Source organism: Ranitomeya variabilis, chromosome 6 (assembly GCF_051348905.1).
Source record: "Ranitomeya variabilis isolate aRanVar5 chromosome 6, aRanVar5.hap1, whole genome shotgun sequence".
NCBI classification, from domain to species: Eukaryota; Metazoa; Chordata; class Amphibia; order Anura; family Dendrobatidae; genus Ranitomeya; species Ranitomeya variabilis.
In genome coordinates, this window is record NC_135237.1 from 114140965 (window position 1) to 114161513 (window position 20549).

General features: G+C 41.7%; 1 protein-coding gene across 8 annotated transcripts in view; it reads left to right on the top strand.

Annotated features, from left to right (window-relative positions):
* RARB (retinoic acid receptor beta) overlaps positions 1 to 20549 on the top strand; it is a 1117211-nt gene that overhangs the window by 502653 nt on the left and 594009 nt on the right. Inside the window, exon 1 of one of the 8 annotated variants that reach the window (XM_077268932.1) lies at positions 6755 to 6884. The exons of the other annotated variants lie outside the window; for them this stretch is intronic. The gene's annotated coding sequence lies outside the window, so the exon portion shown is untranslated. Of the gene's footprint in view, positions 1 to 6754; positions 6885 to 20549 lie in introns of those variants that run through there. 8 annotated transcript variants of the gene reach the window in all.

Sequence of the window (20549 nt, forward strand, 5' to 3'; positions counted from 1 at the left end):
CTGTGCAAAAATAACTACCTACACCATGGATTCTGCTAAAAGCAGACTGCACAGATTCTCCTGTCTCATACCCACAAAAATCACTTCCTGATTTGCTCACATAACTTTCTGTTCCACCTAAACGATGTAAGCTCTGCTGCCACTTCATACCATGTATTAGTATTCAGCAATCTAACATCAGCTACTGTAACTTCCCTTATTTTCCTTCTACGTCATGCCATTCCGCAGCTTGAAATCTGCCATTCTAATGAATTTCACGTACTTTATACCTTCCAAAATCTACACATACTTAACACCTTCGTATTCTGCCACTATCTAGGGGCTGTTTTCTCATCAGGAAGTAAAAAGACTTTCCTGTTGCTCGGCCACTTTGTTCCCCATGGCAAAAGCAAAAAATGAAAATGAAAAACACATAAAAATGAAAAAAGAAAACAGTACTAAAAAAACTTCTAAAAATGAGTATATAAAACTCTAAGAAAAACCCAAAACGATAAGAAAAACCGTCAAAAACTTAGTTCACAACCAAAAACTCAAAACTTTGATACAATAGTAAAGAAAAAAAAAACTTTTTTCAAAAATATATATAAATAAAAAATAAAAAGGTAAAGAGATTGAAGATTGAGGAAAACTTAATTAAAAAACTTTAAAATGCCGCAAAAAGAAAAAAGACCCCCTAAGAGAGTTAAAAAAATTAAAAATGAAAACGGCTGTCAGTCAGAGACACACTTCCTCTTTATTCCGTATGCCATTGCAATAATATCAAATGTCACTAAAATCACATTTCTGAAAACACGTAGGTCACATCAAAAAAATGATAGATACAATTTAAATTTCACTTCTTCACAAAAAAACTACACATACCCAGCATTGCAGCTGAAAACAGTCAGAAAAAAAAAAAAACTGTGACAGTTTGATTTACAATGCATATCTCTCTGCTAAACAGCACGGAGAAAGAGGAAGTTCGGACAAGAGAACTATTTCTGCTTCTTAAAGCGGCAATAGTACATGACACAAACAGACAGATAGACAATCCGAGAGATGCCCTTTTAAATTCTGTGACACATGCAGGCTGCGCTGGGAACAGACTACTGCCAATCGCACTGGACGCACCTGCGCCCGGGCCACCTGAGTGCTTGAGAAGCACAACAAGCGGGAAATCTACCACCCCGGTCCGGACGTCCTGAATGGATCGCCGGCACTACGGGAATCTGCAGTAGCCCTCTTAAGTTATCACTACCCGTGCCTGGAACATGGGACTACCTGCCCCGGAACTCTGCGTGTTCCTCCTATGCACGGGAATCCTGCAATAACTTATCGAGCGATTTGGCCTCCTGCGGTCTGTTTCTCAGCAACCACAAACAAAAGTCACTTTTTCTTCCTCTCTCGGATTTTACACAAAACATATACACGGTCCACAGCAGACACCTCCCAGGGTGGATTCGTGGCTACGGATTTTTTACACTACCTGGGAATTTGTGACCACATCTGACCGGCAAGAGGCATAGACAAGGACTGGGCACAGGGGACTTTCAGGTAAGATGATAACATTTTCTTACCTTACTTATGGAGCTGCGCAGTCTCCTGCCCCTGTGCCAGGCCACGCTACAGCTTCCGTATCTCCGGTTAGAAGGATCCCGTGCGTTTCATCCGAGCCGTTGGGCGCCATTCTGTTATGGAAATATTAGGGTTGGATAAATATATCCCTGTGTGTGCTGTGGCCGCTCCCAATTAGACTGAGTATTTTGAGCGCTCATCAAGAATGGACTGTACACAACTGTGACAGAACAACATTCCATCAATACTGATACTTTATTGTACATACATAGTTTTATATTTTCACATAGAAAGGAGTGGTTAGGGGTTGTCAGGGGTGGTTAGTTAATTATCATATTGTCTAGCTCCTCTGTCATTGGTTATCTAAACATATATGGAATATTGTGATTAATGCTCATATGACTGCTGATCAAGCAACTAAACTCGAGTTCTCTGTCTAGGACAAAGTGGAGACACCTGACCAGCAGTCACCAAACATCTGACTCTCTTCTGCTTTTAGGGGTGGAAAACCCCATATGATCTGTCTGGGTTATATCAGGCTTATATCAGTTCAGTTTGTGTCAGCCATTTTAAACCATTGATTATAATATATATATTAGCTGTGAGCATATAAGTATATATTTGATTATAGAGGAGTATACATGCAAGTGAGATCTACATGATATATATATTTCTATCACAAAGTGTGACAACAGTCTACGACGCTGGAGCGATAATCAAGCGACGCTGCAACGTCACGGATCGTGGCGTCGGAGCGATCAAAGTGCCACTGTGTGACAGTACCCTTAGTAGCCTTAATTTGAGTCTGGAAGACATGATGAAACTGCAAATACTGATAGAAGGCTCTATGTCAAATGCCAAACCCAGAGCGAATCTGATCAAAACTTTGGATTCATCCGTCACATATTATTGGAGACAGTAGCAAAATAACTCTGCGTTCCCATTGACCAAAACCCTCTAGTTTAGCTATTTCACTTAGTTTAAAATTGTGCCACAGAGGGGAATAATTTGTGAATCCCTTGATACTGAGAATGTCCTTTCCCCATCCCAGATTTTATAGATCAAATTTAGTGTTTGAACAGTTGACTCATTTTTCCTGAGAAAACCAGCCTCAAGAGCTAATAGTGGGATTTCCCATTTAGTTCCCACCTTCATTAGCTGACCTGAAGCTCCACAGTGGTCAGTTGTACCCCAGCCCTGAAACTGCTGTAGCTGCGATGATATGAAGTATAACCAAGTGTTTGGAACTGCTAGGCCCCATTATCCCTTCCTCTTTGCAGAGTTTCAAGTTTAATTCTGGGTTGCTGTATTTTATGAAAGAAAGACATAGGAATACAAATCGGAGTATTATGAAGAAAATAAAGGAGTTGTGGCATTAGGATCATTTTCAAAAGATTTCTTCTTCCCACTGGAGACATCGGGAGGCGACACCATGTATCCACCTCAGACCTAAATTTTAACAGCAGGGGGGGGGCTAAATTATGTGAATGAAAGTCCTGAGGGTTAGAAGAGACTATTACCCCCAAATATTTAAAAGAGTTTACTATCTGATTTTGTGTATGCTCCAATGAGTATTCCTCATAAGTACCATAAGTACCGATTTGCTCCAGTTAATTAGAAGGCCTGACCATTTGAAGAATGTTTTAATCCCACCAGGGACAACATCTGCAAGGAGTTTGTATGTTCTCCCCGTGTTTGCGTGGGTTTCCTCCGGGTTCTCCGGTTTCCACATTCCAAAGACATACTGATAGGGAATTTAGATTGTGAGCCCCATCGGGGACAGCGATGATAATGTGTGCAAAAACTGTAAAGCGCTGCAGAATATGTTGGTGCTATATAAATGAAGAGATTATGTCTATTACTGGTCCAACAGAAGTGCCTAGGTCCCCCCAAAAAGAAGCATATCATCCGCGTATAGAGAGATTTTCATCGCTATTAACCCACACCGAAAGCCAGAGATTGCAGGATTATTTCGTATCAAACAGGCAAGTGGCTCTATAGCTAGTGCAAAAAGAAGGGGTGACGGGACAATCCTGCCGTGTTCCCCTTCCCAGATCAAATGATCCCAATATATGACTGTTAACCCAGAGTTTTGCCCTAGGAGAACTATATAATAACTGGATAATTGAAATAAATGTATCTCCTAATCTCATGCCCTTTAACACAGCCCACAAAAAGTTCAGTTCAACGCTGTCAAATGCTTCTAAGGAAAGGACCGCCCTTGTTCAAGTGGATTTTGAACTAAGCTGCATCCCCATATATAACCGCCTTATATTATTTGAAGTGGACTTGTTTGGTATAAATCCAGTTTGATCATCTTGTATTACCCTTGTAATCATCTTGGGTAATCTGTTTGCAAGAATCTTAGCCAGCAGTTTGACGTCGGAGGGAGATAGGTCTATAAGAATCAGGCAGGGATGGATCCTTTCCAGGTTTCAATATCAAAACCACCACCGCCTCTTTCGTAGATTCTGGGAGGTTACCAATTCTAATACTTTCTTGAAAAACTGCCAGTAAATTTGGAAACAATAGTTCTTGATATGTTTTAACCCCTTCACCCCGGAGCTTTTTTCGTTTTCGTTTTTCGCTCCCCTCCTTCCCAGAGCCATAACTTTTTTATTTTTCCGTCAATATGGCCATGTGAGGGCTTATTTTTTGTGGGACGAGATGTACTTTTGAACGATACCATTGGTTTTACCATGCCGTTTAACAGAAAACGGGAAAAAAATTCCAAATTTGATGAAATTGCAAAAAAAAGTGCAATCTCACACTTGTTTTTTGTTTGGCTTTTTTGGTAGGTTCACCAAATGCTAAAACTGACCTGCCATTATGATTCTCCAGGTCATTACACGTTCATAGACACCTAACATGTCTAGGTTATTTTTTATCTAAGTGGTGAAAAAAAATTCCAAAGTTTGCTAAAAAAAAAAAAAAAAAAAAAATTGTGCGATTTTCCGATACCCATAGCGTCTCCAATTTTCGTGATCTGTGGTCAGGTGAGGGCTTATGTTTTGCGTGCCAAGCTGGCGTTTTTAATGATACCATTTTGGTGTAGATACGTTCTTTTGATCGCCCATTATTGCATTTTAATGCAATGTCGCGGCGGCCAAAAAAACGTAATTTTGGCGTTTTGATTTTTTTTCTTGCTACGCCATTTAGCGGTCAGGTTAATCCTTTGTTTTTATTGATAGATCAGGCGATTCTGAACGTGGCGATACCAAATATGTGTATGTTTGATTTTTTTTTAATTGTTTTATTTTGATTGGGGGCGAAAGGGGGGTGATTTGAACTTTTATATATTTTTTATTTTTTTATATTTTGAAACACTTTTTTTTTTTATTTTGGCATGCTTCAATAGCCTCCATAGGAGGCTAGAAGCATGCACAACTCGATCGCCTCTGCTACATAGAGGTGAAGTACAGATCACCTCTATGTAGCAGAAATGCAGGTGTACTTTGAACGCCAACCACAGGGTGGCGCTCAAAATAATCGGCCATCAACAACCATAGAGGTCTCAAGGAGACCTCTGGTTTTTATGGCAATGCACCGATGACCCCCGATCATGTGACGGAGGTCAGCGGTGCGAGCACATCCGGCCGCGCGGCCGGGAGCGCTAGTTAAATGCCGCTTGATGGCAGTATTTAACTAGTTAATGGGCGCGGGCGGATCACGATTCCGCTCGCTCTCATTGCGCGCACATGTCAGCTGTACAAAACAGCTGACATGTCGCGGCTTTGAGGTGGGCTCACCGCCGGAGCCCACCTCAAAGCAGGAGATCTGCCAGCTGACGTACTATTCTGTCAGCTGGCAGAAAGGGGTTAAAGAATTCCCCTGGTAACCCATCTGAGCTTGGGGCATTCTCATTTTGGATCCCTTGAATAGCCTCCTCCAGTTCCTCAAGTTCAATTGGTTTGTCTAGTATATCCCTCTTTAGATTTGATCATTGTGGTAATGGAATGGTTGCTAAAAAGTTCTCTATTTCTTCTGAACTGGTGACGCTTCTAAAAGAATAAATACTAGAAAAGTAATTTTGCAGAGTGTTGGGAATATCTGCATCCTCCATAACCATGACCCCAGTGTCAGAGACTAGTCTAGAAATGTACGAGAACCCATTTTGAGCTTTAACAATAGTTGCTAGCAAGTGGCCCGCACTTTCACACTCCATAAAATGTTTGTTTTGCAAAAAAAAAAAGTTTATGCAGCTAGTCCCAATAAGTGATTTTTCATTAGTTTTTGATATTTTTTTCATATTTTCCGCAGTACAAGCTAAGGTGTTTTACATTAATTCTGATTCTGCTAGGCTGACCTGCTCTTGTAACTTTTGGATGTATTCTCTTGTCTTAGTTTCCGGTTTACTAATTTCACCAACATAGATCCCTCTAACAAATGCTTTCATAGCATCCCATACTATTAACCTCGAATTGGAGTCCGTATTAATGTTAAAGTATTCCTGCAATCTGTCGTGTAGAGAACCCCCAATAGTTTGAATCCAAAATGGGTTTAACCACCATATGTTCTTGGTGACCAAGCCCTCCGTGCCCCAGTTGCACCCTTATGGGGCAATGATCCGACACGGTTCTTGGTAAATATTCAACCTCCTTTACCAGAGACATCATATTCACATTTCCAACCGCCAAGTCAATCCTGGATAACGAATGGTAAGATGTTGAATAATAGAGTATTGTTTTGATATTGGGGTGCTTAGTGCACCAAATATCTATCAACTCTAGCTCTGAAAGAACTCTGGATAGAGAGGTCTGTGAGGCTGACTCAGATATGGTTCCAGTTTTAAATTTATCCCGGTACGGGTGTAAATACATATTGAAATCCCCCATCATGAGCAAAGGCAAGTGTGGAGGAGAGAGTGAGTATTTTTTTCAGCACCTCACTGGAGTAAAGTGGAGGGATATAAATGGCTACTATATAAGGATCGGGGTGTTATGTGTAATACAAAATATAGAGACAAAACGACCCTCTGAGTCTACCATGACTGTGATGCATGTGAACGGGATGGCGCTATGAGCCAGAATACTCGCTCCTCTTGAGTGTGTGCTATAGACTGAATGATATCCAAATGACATCCATCACCTATGCAATAGATGTGTCCTTTCCTTCACCATGTGTGTTTACATTAAGCATATTATTGCTGGTTGCAGGATGTAAATGAAACACAGTGGACGACAACAAGATTATATGTGATAGAGAGAAAGGTGGCCAAATCAACAAAGTTGTTCCCTTTGAAAACACATAATCACTTAAGCTGACTCTGCCGAAATCAGGAGACATCGCTGTCAACAGAACAATAGCCGAACAGCTGACAGCTAGCTAAGGTATATGGGCACCTGTTTGCATAAAGTCAGATTTTCCTCATAACAAGCAATGAAATAGCTCATCGACAGTTTTATAATATAACTTGTAGTCCTAGTAGAAAACAGTATAGAAAATTATAACTTTAAGATGTGAAAACTACATGTGTTGTGGATCTATTGTACAAAAAAGATTCACAACTGTATTTTTTAAACCTACTTATCACAATTTTAACAACTGTAGCTCAAAATAACACCAGTTTGATGGCAACCAGATATGCAGTGGAAAAAGAGCTTACAAGATCTTCTATATTTGTAAAATCCAAAATACATTTTTATCTCCACATTCCATTTCACTCAAATACAGGGGGAAAAAATGTTTTATTTCCCTTCTTAAAGAACAAGAAGCAGCTGTCGCTGCAAAAATAAACACCAGAAAGACAAAAATAAACTTTTATGGGACAATAGGAGGAGAATGATCAGCCACATCAATTTCACCCAGCAGCTGCTAGCACAAAACAACAGTTTACTGATTGTGGATCATGTGTCAGGGTGTTTATGCCGCTGATGTCTTACAGATTGCTGAACACTCCCATTTCCAGCTCAAACGATTCATAATAATAACACGCTGGACGCATGATGTGACGCCAAACACAAAAACACGCTTTATGGGCTTTACAACCATCAAATTGTGAGACTAAATGGCAACAAAAATGACAAGAATTGAAGTTTTTTCGGAGCGTGACAGATTTAGAGAATTCAATAACACAAGCCCATTTGTTTTATATCCATATGGGAAGATAAAATGAAGGTTGGCAGTACCAGCGTTATTAAACTTCCACCCCTGAAACAAGTGTTGCTACATGGCAAGCTGATTGATACTTAGATGTGGAGTGATGCATAACAAATTGTATTGTATTATGAGTAATGTCTTTACAATTTATTACTGGCTTCTACTGTACTTTTACTTTCACATATTTTTGGGGTCCGTTCTGACTCCATCAGGGTCCCCCTGTTTATGACTACAAAATCAGTGCTGCATAATAAATTATCCATACCCGGAAAAACCTAAAGAACCTTAAAGGTACCTTCACACTAAACGATATCGCTAGCGATCCGTGACGTTGCAGCGTCATGGCTAGCGATATTGTTGTGTTTGACACGCAGCAGCGATCTGGATCCTGCTGTGATATCGCTGGTCGTTGCTGAAAGTTCAGAACTTTATTTGGTCGTCAGATCGCCGTGTATCGTTGTGTTTGACAGCAAAAGCAACGATGCCAGCGATGTTTTACAATGGTAACCAGGGTAAATATCTGGTTACTAAGCGCAGGGCCGCGCTTAGTAACCCGATGTTTACCCTGGTTACCAGTGTAAAATGTAAAAAAAACAAACAGTACATACTCACCTTCACGTCCCCTGCCGTCCGCTTCCCGCACTGACTGAGTGCCAGCCGTAAAGTAAAAGCAGAGCGCAGCGGTGACGTCACCGCTCTGCTGTTAGGGCCGGCACTCAGTCAGTGCAGGGAAGCGGACGGCAGGGGACGCGAATGTGAGTATGTACTGTTTGGTTTTTTTACATTTTACACTGGTAACCAGGGTAAACATCGGGTTACTAAGCGCGGCCCTGCGCTTAGCAACCCGATGTTTACCCTGGTTACCCGGGGACCTCGGCATCGTTGGTCGCTGGAGAGCGGTCTGTGTGACAGCTCTCCAGCGACCAAACAGCGACGCTGCAGCGATCGGCAACGTTGTCTGTATCGCTGCAGCGTCGCTTAGTGTGAAGGTACCTTAATATAACTGACTGAGCCTCAGGCTACATTCACACATCTTTGTAACACATCCTAGCGCTGGCCGTATTTTTCTCAGACAGAGCACTATCCCATAGAGAATCATTGTGCCGTAAACGCATCAATTCTAAAAATGGTTCCGCGTCTCTGAGACTAGGAGCATGTCCTATTATGATCAGATTTTGTGGATCAGCTAAAATCTGTGGTGATCCGTGAGACACAGGAGGAACTAGGAAGGCAGACTTAGTCCCTTCGAGTTCCACCCGAATTTCAACCATTTTTAGCTGATTGTCAATAGATAAAAAAGAAGTTCAATCTACCTCCTTCAGTGAAAGAAGAACAGTGATACAACTAGGATGATACCTAAGAAAAGACTCACACTCACATTGATGTGTGAATGCAGCCTTAGGCCAGAGTGACTCATTTTTGCCCCTAAATAACATTGGAGATTTGTCACAAACGTGCAGACTTTTCCTATCCAATACATAGGAATTTCTGATGTGTGGAAATGAAATAGTGTATCATTTTTAGAGTTAGCCTTGGTGTAGCACAGTTGAACAAAACAGACCCCAAAGTTTTTGTAAATCACTTTGATTACTAATTTTGCACTCGGTAGCAGCACATACCGTCCGTGTGACACCTCCGAAGTATCCATTTCCAGCAGGGAAGATGTGGAGTGTACAGTCATGTTACAGCACTGCCTCCTGCACTGGCTATGGAAACCCAGTAGGCAGCATTGACGACATCCGGTCTGTGCTGCCCCTGAGAGAAAATCGTCAATACAAGTGATTTAGAAAAATAGTTTTCGTACAGGGTCCTGCACTCTTAATAATTTTTATGTAAGATTGACAGAATATCTTAGGACTGGATTGAGACATCCGTTGTGCTCGTCTGTGTGATGTCTGTTTTTATATGGGCAACACACATCCCATAGAGTTCAATGTGAATATGTGAAAAATGGAAGACGTGCTTTTTACTTCCGTGTACCTTTCGCCTTACATCTGATTTTAAATAATCCATTGCTAAGCGTCAAATGGATAAAATAGTTTTGACAGTCTACCTCTGACAGTTTTTCATAACAGATGAGAAATATGGATGCAAAACTGTTGATACTCAAAAAAAAAGGTTCATTTTACATGGATGTAAAAATAAAAAAGGATATGTGAACGTTTTACAGAATGAGAAGGATTTTCTTTTATTTTTTTTAATAGAAATGGCGCCACTCTTGGCCATGGCCTGTGCCTGGTACTGCAGCTTTTACAATCACTGATGTAGATGTAACATACTTTGTTACGATATAATCCAGGTTTTACTCCTCAAAAGTTTAGTATTAATTTATGTTTGTGGGAAGATAAATCTTGTGCTTCACTGCTTCATATAACTGTTTCACTTAGCTGCTCACAAATTAATATTTTAATAACCTGATTAAAAATATACCGAACATACATTATTTGTACCGCTATAGACATTGAATAGCTTATAGCATTGTAAACTGGAGCATCTTCCCTTGAGAAGGGAGAATGGGAATTGTTTCTCGAAAATTATCTTTGAAAAGTCCATAATGTTTTCATCCAGAAGAACAGATCAGCTCTGGGACAGGCAAATATAGGGTTAGGGAATTCCAAGCTGGCAGTGCGGCTATCTAAACATCAGACAGGTCAGCTTTACTCTTTAATGGTCAATGTTGATTAAGGAATTGATTAAAGTAGAACTGGGTTGTATGTAAATAAATTAACCTCATTATATTCAGCTGGTTTTCCTGCCTATCTGCAAGCAAGAAAATACATGGAGCTTGGCGTCTTCATAGACTGACGTAATGTCAGACTCCATGTCTGCACAGGGAAAATCATGGCATTACTGTGATTACTAAAGAATCTCCTGTCATACTAACCACCAAACTATGGGGGGCAGGTTTTAAAGGGAACATATCAACATGTTCTTACATATGGAATGGTGTTACTGCTGCTTACGCACTTGTCCCTTCAGTAAAAAATTACACTTTTTTTAATTATCTGATATGCCTTTCAAGAGAAATCTAATCTGGAAGCTAAATCCAAATCAGTCTAGAAGTTCACTGCATTGCCACAACCCTAATGTACTTTCTGCCTAATTTCAATATGTCTTCTACTGTAGATTTTTCATGAATGGTGCATCAGATTTCTATATAAAGTATCACTTTTGCTAGTTCCAAAAATCTACATGGCCATTCCGCTACTTCCATGTATAAAAATGTGCTGACAGGTTGTTTTTAAGTTAGATTGCTTTCACACTAGCATCGGCACGGGGCCGTCGCTATGCGTCGGCCCGACGTGCTGACGTGCGTTGTGAAAATAATGCCCGACGTGGGCAGCGGAAGCAGTCTTACGACGCTTCTGCTGCCCCATTGTAAGGTCCGGGGAGGAGGGGCGGAGTTTCGGCCGCGCATGCGCGGTCGAAAATGGCGGACACGACGCGCAAAGAAACGTTACATGTAACTTTTTTTGTGCCGACGGTCCGCCAAAACACGACGCAACCGTCTCATGACGGTTGCGACGTGTGGCAATAAGTCGCAATGCGTCGCTAATGTTAGTCTATGGGGAAAAACGCATCCTGCAGACAACTTTGCAGGTTGCATTTTTTTCTCCTAAACGACGCATTGTGACGTACAGCCAACAATGCTAGTGTGAAAGTAGCCTTATTTGTGCTGGTTTTGTTACACAAAAAGGAACACGTTTTGGTGAACGCCTGTTTTGTGCAAAATTAGCAAAACATTTTTTAAAGGGAGTCTGTCACCCCCAACATTGTATATGGGCTGCGGCCACCAGCATCAGGGGCTTATCTACAGCATTCTGTAATGCTGTAGATAAGCCCCCGATGTAACCTGAATGATGAGAAATAAAGGTTATATTATACTCACCCAGGGGCGGTCCCGCTGCGGTGCGGTCCGATTGGCGTCGCGGTCCGTTCCAGCGCCTCCTATCTTCATACAATGACGTCCTCTTCTTGTTTTCAGTGCGCAGGTGCTGGGCCTCTCTGCCCTTTCCCGACGCCTACGCACTGCAGTACTTTGCTCTGCCCTCAACAGGACAGTTAAGTATGCCTGTGCAGGAGCCACGGGAAGAAGACAAGAAGAGGACATCATTGTATGATGATAGGAGGCGCTGGACCGCGACACCCATCGGACCCTGATCGCAGCGGGACCGCCCCTGGGTGAGTATAATCTAACTTGTTTTTCTTATCTTTCAGGTAACATGGGGGGCTTAGGCTACTTTCACACTAGCGTCGGGCACTGCACGTCGCAATGCGTCGTTGTGGAGAAAAAACACATACTGCAAAGTTGCCCGCAGGATGCATTTTTTCTCCATAGACTTTTATTAGCGACACATTGCGACGCAGTGCCACACGTCACAACCGTCGTGCGACGGTTGCATCATGTTTTGGCGGACCGCCGCCACAAAAAAAAGTTACATGTAACTTTTTTTGTGCGTCAAGTCCGCCATTTTCTACCGCGCATGCGCGGCCAAAACTCCGCCCCCTCCTCCCTGGACCTTGCAATGGGGCTGCGGAAGTGTCATAAGACTGCTTCCGCTGCCCATGTCGGGCATTTCTTTCACAGCATGCGTCGGTTCGCCGTACCGACGCTAGTGTGAAAGCAGCCTAATCTACAGCGTTACAGAATGCTGTAGATAAACCCCTGATGCCGATGGCCGCAGCTCATATACGATTTTGGGGGTGACAGATTCCCTTTAATTTTTTTTCAACACTCAGCACTATTTTTTTAAATCGGGAATCATAGAAAGAGAGGACGGTGATTAAAGGTCTGAAAGATTTATTATAATTCCAAAAAATTGCACCACATTGTTACTAGGTGTGCTCCTTTTCAATATTTTGGCTAATCATTCTCCAGCGGCCTTCTGCTTAAAGGGAACCTATCACCCCGTTTTTTTCGGTATGAGATAAAAATACTGTTAAATATGGCCTGAGCTGTGCATTACAATAGTGTAGTTTGTGGACCCCAATTCCCCACCTATGCTGCCGAAATACGTTACCAAAGTAGTCATTTTCGCCTGTCAATCAGGCTGGTCAGGTCGGATGGGCGTGGCTTCTTCCCCCAGATATTGCGTAGTTTTCCGTTGGTGGCGTAGTGGTGTGCGCATGTCCAACGTCCCCAATCCTGCACGGGGGGGTGAAAATAGCAGCGATGTCCGTTATTCCATTGGTGGTCGGTGGGCGCGGCCATCTTCCTTTGGCCGCGCGTGCGCAGAAGCGGCGCTCTGCTGGCCGCGGCTTCAGGAAAATGGCCGCCGCGATCTCCATCTGCGCACGCGCGGCATCCCGCGGCCATTTTCCTGAAGCCGCGGCCAGCAGAGCGCCGCTTCTGCGCACGCGCGGCCAAAGGAAGATGGCCGCGCCCACCGGCCACCAATGGAATAACGGACATCGCTGCTATTTTCACCCCCCCGTGCAGGATTGGGGACCTTGGACATGCGCACACCACTACGTCACCAACGGAAAACTACGCAATATCTGGGGGAAGAAGCCACGCCCATCCGACCTGACCAGCCTGATTGACAGGCGAAAATGACTACTTTGGTAACGTATTTCGGCAGCATAGGTGGGGAATCGGGGTCCACAAACTACACTATTGTAATGCACAGCTCAGGCCCTATTTAACAGTATTTTTATCTCATACCGAAAAAAACGGGGTGATAGGTTCCCTTCTTAGTAGATATCACATATAGACTTTGAATGTCCCTTTCTTTTTGTTTAATTTTAGCTATTAAAAATCAGAGAAACTAATAGTCTGATCGTTGAGCCTAATAACATTCTATAGCTCAAATGACTCTTATTCGTACTGTTAAGCACCATATTGAGATACAGGAAAACTTCTCCAGAAGACCATTGTTTTTAAAAGATCAGTCCTATTCTAGACCAGATTTTTCTGGCACAGATTTTCAGTCCCATTATTGTCTTTGAGAAAACTAGGAAACCATTTTTTAATATTTTATTTACACTTTTAGTACCGTAATAGTCTCAAATGGATTTACTAGTATTTGATATCTAAGTATATGTGATGAGTTAATAAATTACTCAAAACCACTTTGTTTTTTAATACTGTCATGTCACAGAGCAGTACAGGAATATGTTACTATTATAACTATCAATGCTCTTTATTTAAAGGGGACGTGCCACCAGGTTTTTCCCATATAAATTACTGCCACCGCCATTAATGCCTCTTTTAAATTATGCACAACTTTTCCCAAAAAGGATGTCAAAGATTATAAAATAAAAAAAAAAACCTCAAAATATCAATACCACACCATAACCCTAGCTGGGTATGAAAAACCACAAGAAAAGGGTCAAGAGTATATTTACCAAAATGCAATCTTTTTTTAATATTATAATTATGCAAAATTACATCAATCCAGAGTAGCACTGCCAAAAGCAGGTTACATGGGGATTTTGTGAACCAGAGTATAGCATTGTTTACAACTTAATTACACAAATGAAGCAAATGAATAGAATTATTACGTGCTGTATATAATGTGAGAGCACACTACATGCAAGAGAGTGAGGATAGCCTCGTTCCTAGTTAGTCCCATAAGGGGTCAAACTCCAAGTGGAGAAGGAACATGGATATTGATTAATCCTATTAGTAAAGTGCCACAGTGCATATTAGTGCAAGTTAGTTAAAATAAGTATCCATAATTAAAGTGCAAGTGCCTGCACTATAACTTACATGGTATTCCACAAAAATTAAACCCAGACCTGCCACCTCTACGCGCGTTTCACCCGTCTTCGGGCTACTCTGGATTTATGTAATTTTGCATAATTATAATATTAATAAAATGATTGTAGTTTGGTAAATATATTCTTGACCCTTTTCTAGTGGTTTTTCCATACCCAGCTAGGGCTCTTTTAAAGTATGCTGTAAAAAAGTCCCCAAACCCCCCTGCAGATCTAAATAAAACCCCTTTTATTATACTCAGAGACAACATGGTCAGTTTCGATGGGCGTCTCTGGTCTTAATCTGGCGCCTCCTCTCTTCTTATGATTGCTGTCCTCCTTCTCTTCTTCATAGGATTAATACATGCTACATCATCCACATAGTGTCCCCATCGCTCTCCTGCACAAGCGCACTTCTCTCTGCCCTGCCGAGGTCAGAGCAAAGTACTGTAGTGCGCAAGCGTTGGGAAAGGCCAAAGAGACGAAAGTAAAGCCGGTGCATGCGCACTACATTACTTTGCTCTACACTCGGCAGGGCAGCGAGAAGTGCGCTTGCGCAGTAGCACGACGGGAACATTGTGTGGAAGTCATGGGACGACACATCATCAACATGACGCAGGGAAGGAGGACAGCAATCGTAAGAAGAGAGGAGGCATCTGATCAAGACCAGAGATGCCCATTGGACCAGACCCACCATCTGTAAGTATAATAAAAGCTCTTTTTTTGGGATCTGCAGAGTGGATTGGGGACTTTGTTCCAGCATTTTAGAATGCTGGAAATGAGACCCTAATGGTGGCGGCCATACTTTATATGGGAAAAACCTGATGTCATGTTCCCTTTAAGAGGACAATAGCTGTAACTGATAAAACAAAAATGAACAAACTCATCTTAAAAGGTAACTATACTTTGAAGTAACTTTTCAGAATAAACTGTCTTGTGTGTACATATGGAATAACACTATAACTGTCCATTATATGACTCCTATCCTGCATTATAACTAGGTTCCGCTCTGAAGGCTCTATCTTCTAAAGGGAACTTGTCACCTCAGAAAATGCTATTTACTTGCAGATATAGAGCTTATGTGCAAGTAAATAGCGTTACAGTGCTACCTGGCCACCTTACTGAAAAGTGCAGCTACCAGGAAAAAAACAAACTTTCTCCAGAGCGCCACCGGCTTTCTATGAAGACATGATTAATCCCATATCTAAAGATTAACAGCATTTTTCAAGGTGAGAGGTTCTACAGCATGAAGGAAATTGTGCAGCAGTCCTGAGCTTTGTAGATGGGAATCATGCACTGGGGTGAGGTGGACTTGTTAGGAAGGTCAGCACAATCTTTCTGTGCCTCCCCGTGATTGTTTTCTCATTCTGCTGTTCTCTCCTACTACCTGATCCAATCTCCTTAAAGGGCCACTGTCACCCCCCCAGCCGTTATAAACTAAAAGAGCCACCTTGTGCAGCAGTAATGCTGCAGTCTAACAAGGTGGCTCTTTTAGTTTTTGATTCATTTATTACCTCAATAAAGCGTTTTAAAAATTGGCCACACATACCAGATATTGTACCAGGAGGCGGTCCGAAGCGTCCTGTATCAATCTTCCAACTGCCGTCACTCTTCTCTTCAGGGCCGATGATACCCGCCCCCTTCGCGTTGTTGCTTCTTAAATCCGGCGCCTGCGCTGTGCGTGCCTGCCTGGGGCCTGCGCAGTGTTCTTTGTCAGTCACATCTCAGATGCCGGGTGCCGGACAGTGCAGGTGAGTCATAAAGCAAGTGGTTTTTGGCATCCAAGTACGGTAGTTAAGTTGTGAGTAGTGTAGTGGTAGATTTGAATTTTGACGTATTCTTGAATCATAGAGGATTGTGTTCTACTGATGATTTGTAGCGGAAAGTAGGAAAGTGTCAAGATCTCTGACAGATGGAATATATGGAATAAAAGAGATTGAATATAGAAAGATGTGCTTTAGGCAATAAGCTTAGAAATATGTTGCAGTCTTGTTAAAAACGGAAAACTTTTTTTTTGTCAAGTACTATTTAAATCAAACATGCCATATTGAACATATTGTACTTTTAGCATGGCACAGAGCATAAGTTGGTTTTATTGATTAAAATTCCTGCTAGCTCCAGGTTTGGGAGTCCTGTAGGCGGTCCTGCTCAGTTACCGCCAGCCTTCCATGTTTGTGAGCCAATAGCTGTCACTCACTCTAGGATTGCTCACTTAACTAATAATCCCAGAGAGATCAAGTATTTAACCTCTCAAATTTTTCATATCTGGCATGTCACTTTATGTGGCAATTGTGATGTTGAGTCACTACTCACTGGTAAGCCGCGAGAAAGGGTAGTCAAGAGGTCCGAAGTCAGATACCAGGAGGGCTCTTAGTGTAGAGGGGATAAGTCAAAGGCATGGTAATGAAACAGTCCGGGGTCAAATTCCAAGAGGGTACATAAAAACTAGGGACTACAACAAACAGATAGTCAGAGCCCAAGTCCAGGGTCAGATACCTGAAGTCAGAGAGTGTCAAAAGCAGAAGGGATAATCTAATGAATAGTCACAACAAATCCAAGGTCATCAACAAGATCAGGAATCAGAAACAGAGCAAGCACTCACACCTAACTAAAGCAAAGCTACAACTGACAATCTGCTGCTCACAGCAAGCCAGCTAAATACCTAGCACTTCACCTGAGGACTAGAGACACCTGGGTAATGTCATCAGAGTCAAAACAAAAGAAAGTCAAAACCGCACCCTCTCATAATATAAATTAAAGGTCTCAGTGGACACAAGGGCGCACGTCCAAAACCGGGGAGTCCATCCCGGCCAGTATCAAGACCACAAAGAACAAAAAGACAGCGCCACAATGGACGGTGAAAAAATAGGAGCTTACATTTATTCTGCCTCCTGTAGCGACGTTTCGGTCAACAGACAGTGCTTGATAAAGGTCTGTTGACCGAAACGTCGCTACAGGAGGCAGAATAAATGTAAGCTCCTATTTTTTCACCGTCCATTGTGGCACTGTCTTTTTGTTCTTTGTGACCTGGGAAATGTCAATCACAGTGGTGTCAGCCCAGCATGCCCCAGGATCAGATTGGATGACTTGACTGGACTGTCACTCACAAAACTGATAGTCCAACACACTCCAGATTCCATAGGACGGCTGAGCTGTCACTCAGTGTCCACAGGCCACAGTCAGTAATGAAACCAAGACAGCAATAACTCTGGAATGTTTCAACATTTCCCAAATGATTTTAAGATTTTTTTGTGCCACATTGTTCTTTATGTGAATCGTAAATTTAGGTCAATATGTTTTGCGCTTATTTATAAAAACATTACAAATATATATATATATATATATATATATATATATATATATATATATATATATATATATATATATATATATATATATATATATATATATATAAAAAGACAATTTCAAACTTTGAATGATTCAGATAGCCATACCACACAAACAGAGTTAATAACATTTCCACCATGACTACCGGTACCTTAAATCACCACTATTTGTAAAAGGTTCTTATAATTTGTTAGAATGTTAGGCTTAAAAATGTAGTAGCAATTTTTCACTGTTTTCAAAGAAATTTTAAAAACTTGTATTTTCAGGGACCTATTCAGTTTTGTAATGACTCTAGGGACCCATATTTAGGAGAAAAAAACAGTAATATTTTTAAAATAGCACCCCTCGACATATTATTCAGAACTGTTGTCAGGCAGTTTATTAACCCTTCAGGTGCTTTTCAGGAATTGATGCAATGTTTCATGACAGAAATAAAAGATTTTATTTTTTGTGACCTAAATTTTGCTAACTATTGAACAGGTCCCTATAGCCAGCAGGCTAGGCCATTATTTGGCCGTGAATTGTCATGGCAAACATCAGGACCACACAATCGTGCTCTCAGCGTGCCACTGGGGATAAAGAGGAAGCCCCCCCACACTCGGTTAACCATCTAGATTCTGTAGTCACTATTGACAGCAGCATTTCGGGGGTTCAACGGCCATGGTTGGTGCCAACACTGATCATGGCTGATGCAGCAGGGTGTCAGCTATAATGGACAGCAGACAGCTCCTATATTTTCACCCGTAGGGGAGTGCTATTCTGTTATATCTCAGGTTAGTAAAAAAAAACATATTGGTGGTCACTAAGGGGTTAAATCAATGTCATTGATGTTATACTACACATATTTTCTCAGAAAACTACACATGAATTTATCCAGCAACTTTTGCTCTACAGCATGGACATTTAGGATTACATTTACTTTTGCGATTATCTGTAAACTTTACATGGTGTTCCTTTTATAGTTTAGCGATATGGAAACTTGGTCCAGAAGTAAATGAGAACATCAACATAGTGAGAAAAGTGAAAAAATAAATCAGTTTGAAACAAAATTACATTATATTCTATCAGTGACTTCTATTTGATAAAAATAGAATGGGAAAGCATGCAGCCCAGATTTTGGATACAAAGTAGTGCTCCTTTTTTATGCATCCCTTACATTTCTTTCTGAAAGAACATCTGGTCTTCAAAGGCATAACGATAAGAGCTTTCAAAGGCGGTGGTGGCAAAATGTGAAGAACGAAGCAGTGGACCTTAAAGTCTACAACTCATTAGGAAGAAACCATACTTTCATTTACAGTTTCTTATTTTCCAGTTTTAATCCCTTTAGGCTGTAGACAGACATAGTCGTCACTCGACATGACGCACCTGTGATATAATATTCTTTTTTCAAACTCCACAATACAAGATGCATTGTAAGTATGAAGAATTGGGGAAACAACTAAAAGAAACCACAAGATAAACAGAACTAAATACATGTCAGTTCAGCTGTGGTATTCAAGAGAGTGTACATTCTTTACGAATCACAGAAGTAACTATAGGCTTTTAGCAGCCATATTGAACCATCGCATAATTATTACATTATTACTAGAGTTGGTTTGAATCGATTTGCAGGACCCAGCTTATTAGGCTCTACAGTGATCTGTGATCGCTGGATGGGAACCCTGGGAGACGCCTCCTTCCTGACAGCAGCCATGGCTCTTTTGATTGGACAGCATGTAAATATGTTATATGTGCAGCATGCCACAACAATGGCATTGTGACAGTTTGGTAATCAAAAGGAGAGCAGCCGTGGATACCAGTAGGTCTGAAATGGTTCTCAGGACTCCTGCCCTGCCCATACATTACTGATTTATCTGACCGGGTTCTACAACTTTTATCATTGTGTAATATTTCCAGAAGCTTTCAGTTCATCAAGGGCAAAGTAAGTCGGAAGTAATTTTGCCGGTAACTGTTTAGGGCATTTATTGCTTTTCGATTCCAGTGATTCTCTTCTTCGACAGGTCCTAACAGAAACATTCCACTCAGATAATATAAAGTTAATTAACGTGTTTTATTTGCAACTTTTCACCTAGTTGTTACGCACCTGTCCCGGATTCGTTCTTCGCTTTCCTCTGCCCAGTCCGCTAGGCTCTGCTGTTCGCCACGTCAGGCTTTGGAGATGGCCCTGTATGATACCATGTGAGCACTAGCCTGAACCTATATGAGTCAGTGAGACACACCTTTGTATCTTGTTATTGCATTAAGACTTTTCTGTTGCTGGACCTTGTCTTGCTACTCAGCTCCTGCACTCCACCTGCCTGCCTGCGGGTTACTGCACTTAATTTGCCTGCTTGCGGTTTCCTGATGTCCTCTATCTGCCTGCGGTCTCCCGCATTATGGCTACATGCCTGAGGTCTCCTGTTCCTTTGTTGTTCGTATACCGTGTGTTCCTTCTATCTGCTTTGCCAACGCCCGTTGTCCATGTGCCCACCTACAGTAGACCTTGGGCTTGGAGGATTACCTCACCTGGTGAGTCTAACACTAGTAGCTTAAAATTTATATCATAGCTATTGCACTCAGACTTGCTCAGGGTCCTTTAAAATGATGCCACTTGCGTTTACCTTTGCTCCTTAGAGCAGTTATGCTAGGAAGAGCTAAACATCCTGAAAGGGAGTCCCATTGTTTTGAGAACCCTAGTAGGAGTTTCTTAGCCAGACAGCCACTTTAATTGCTACTGTTTGTTCTTAATTTGTCAATGATGAAAGTTTGTGATTATGGTTAAAGGAAGGGATTGTGTTTCATAAGCCATAAATCACATATCCCCAAGATAAGTGATATATTTTGGTGATGGCTCCTCCACTTTTCACGAA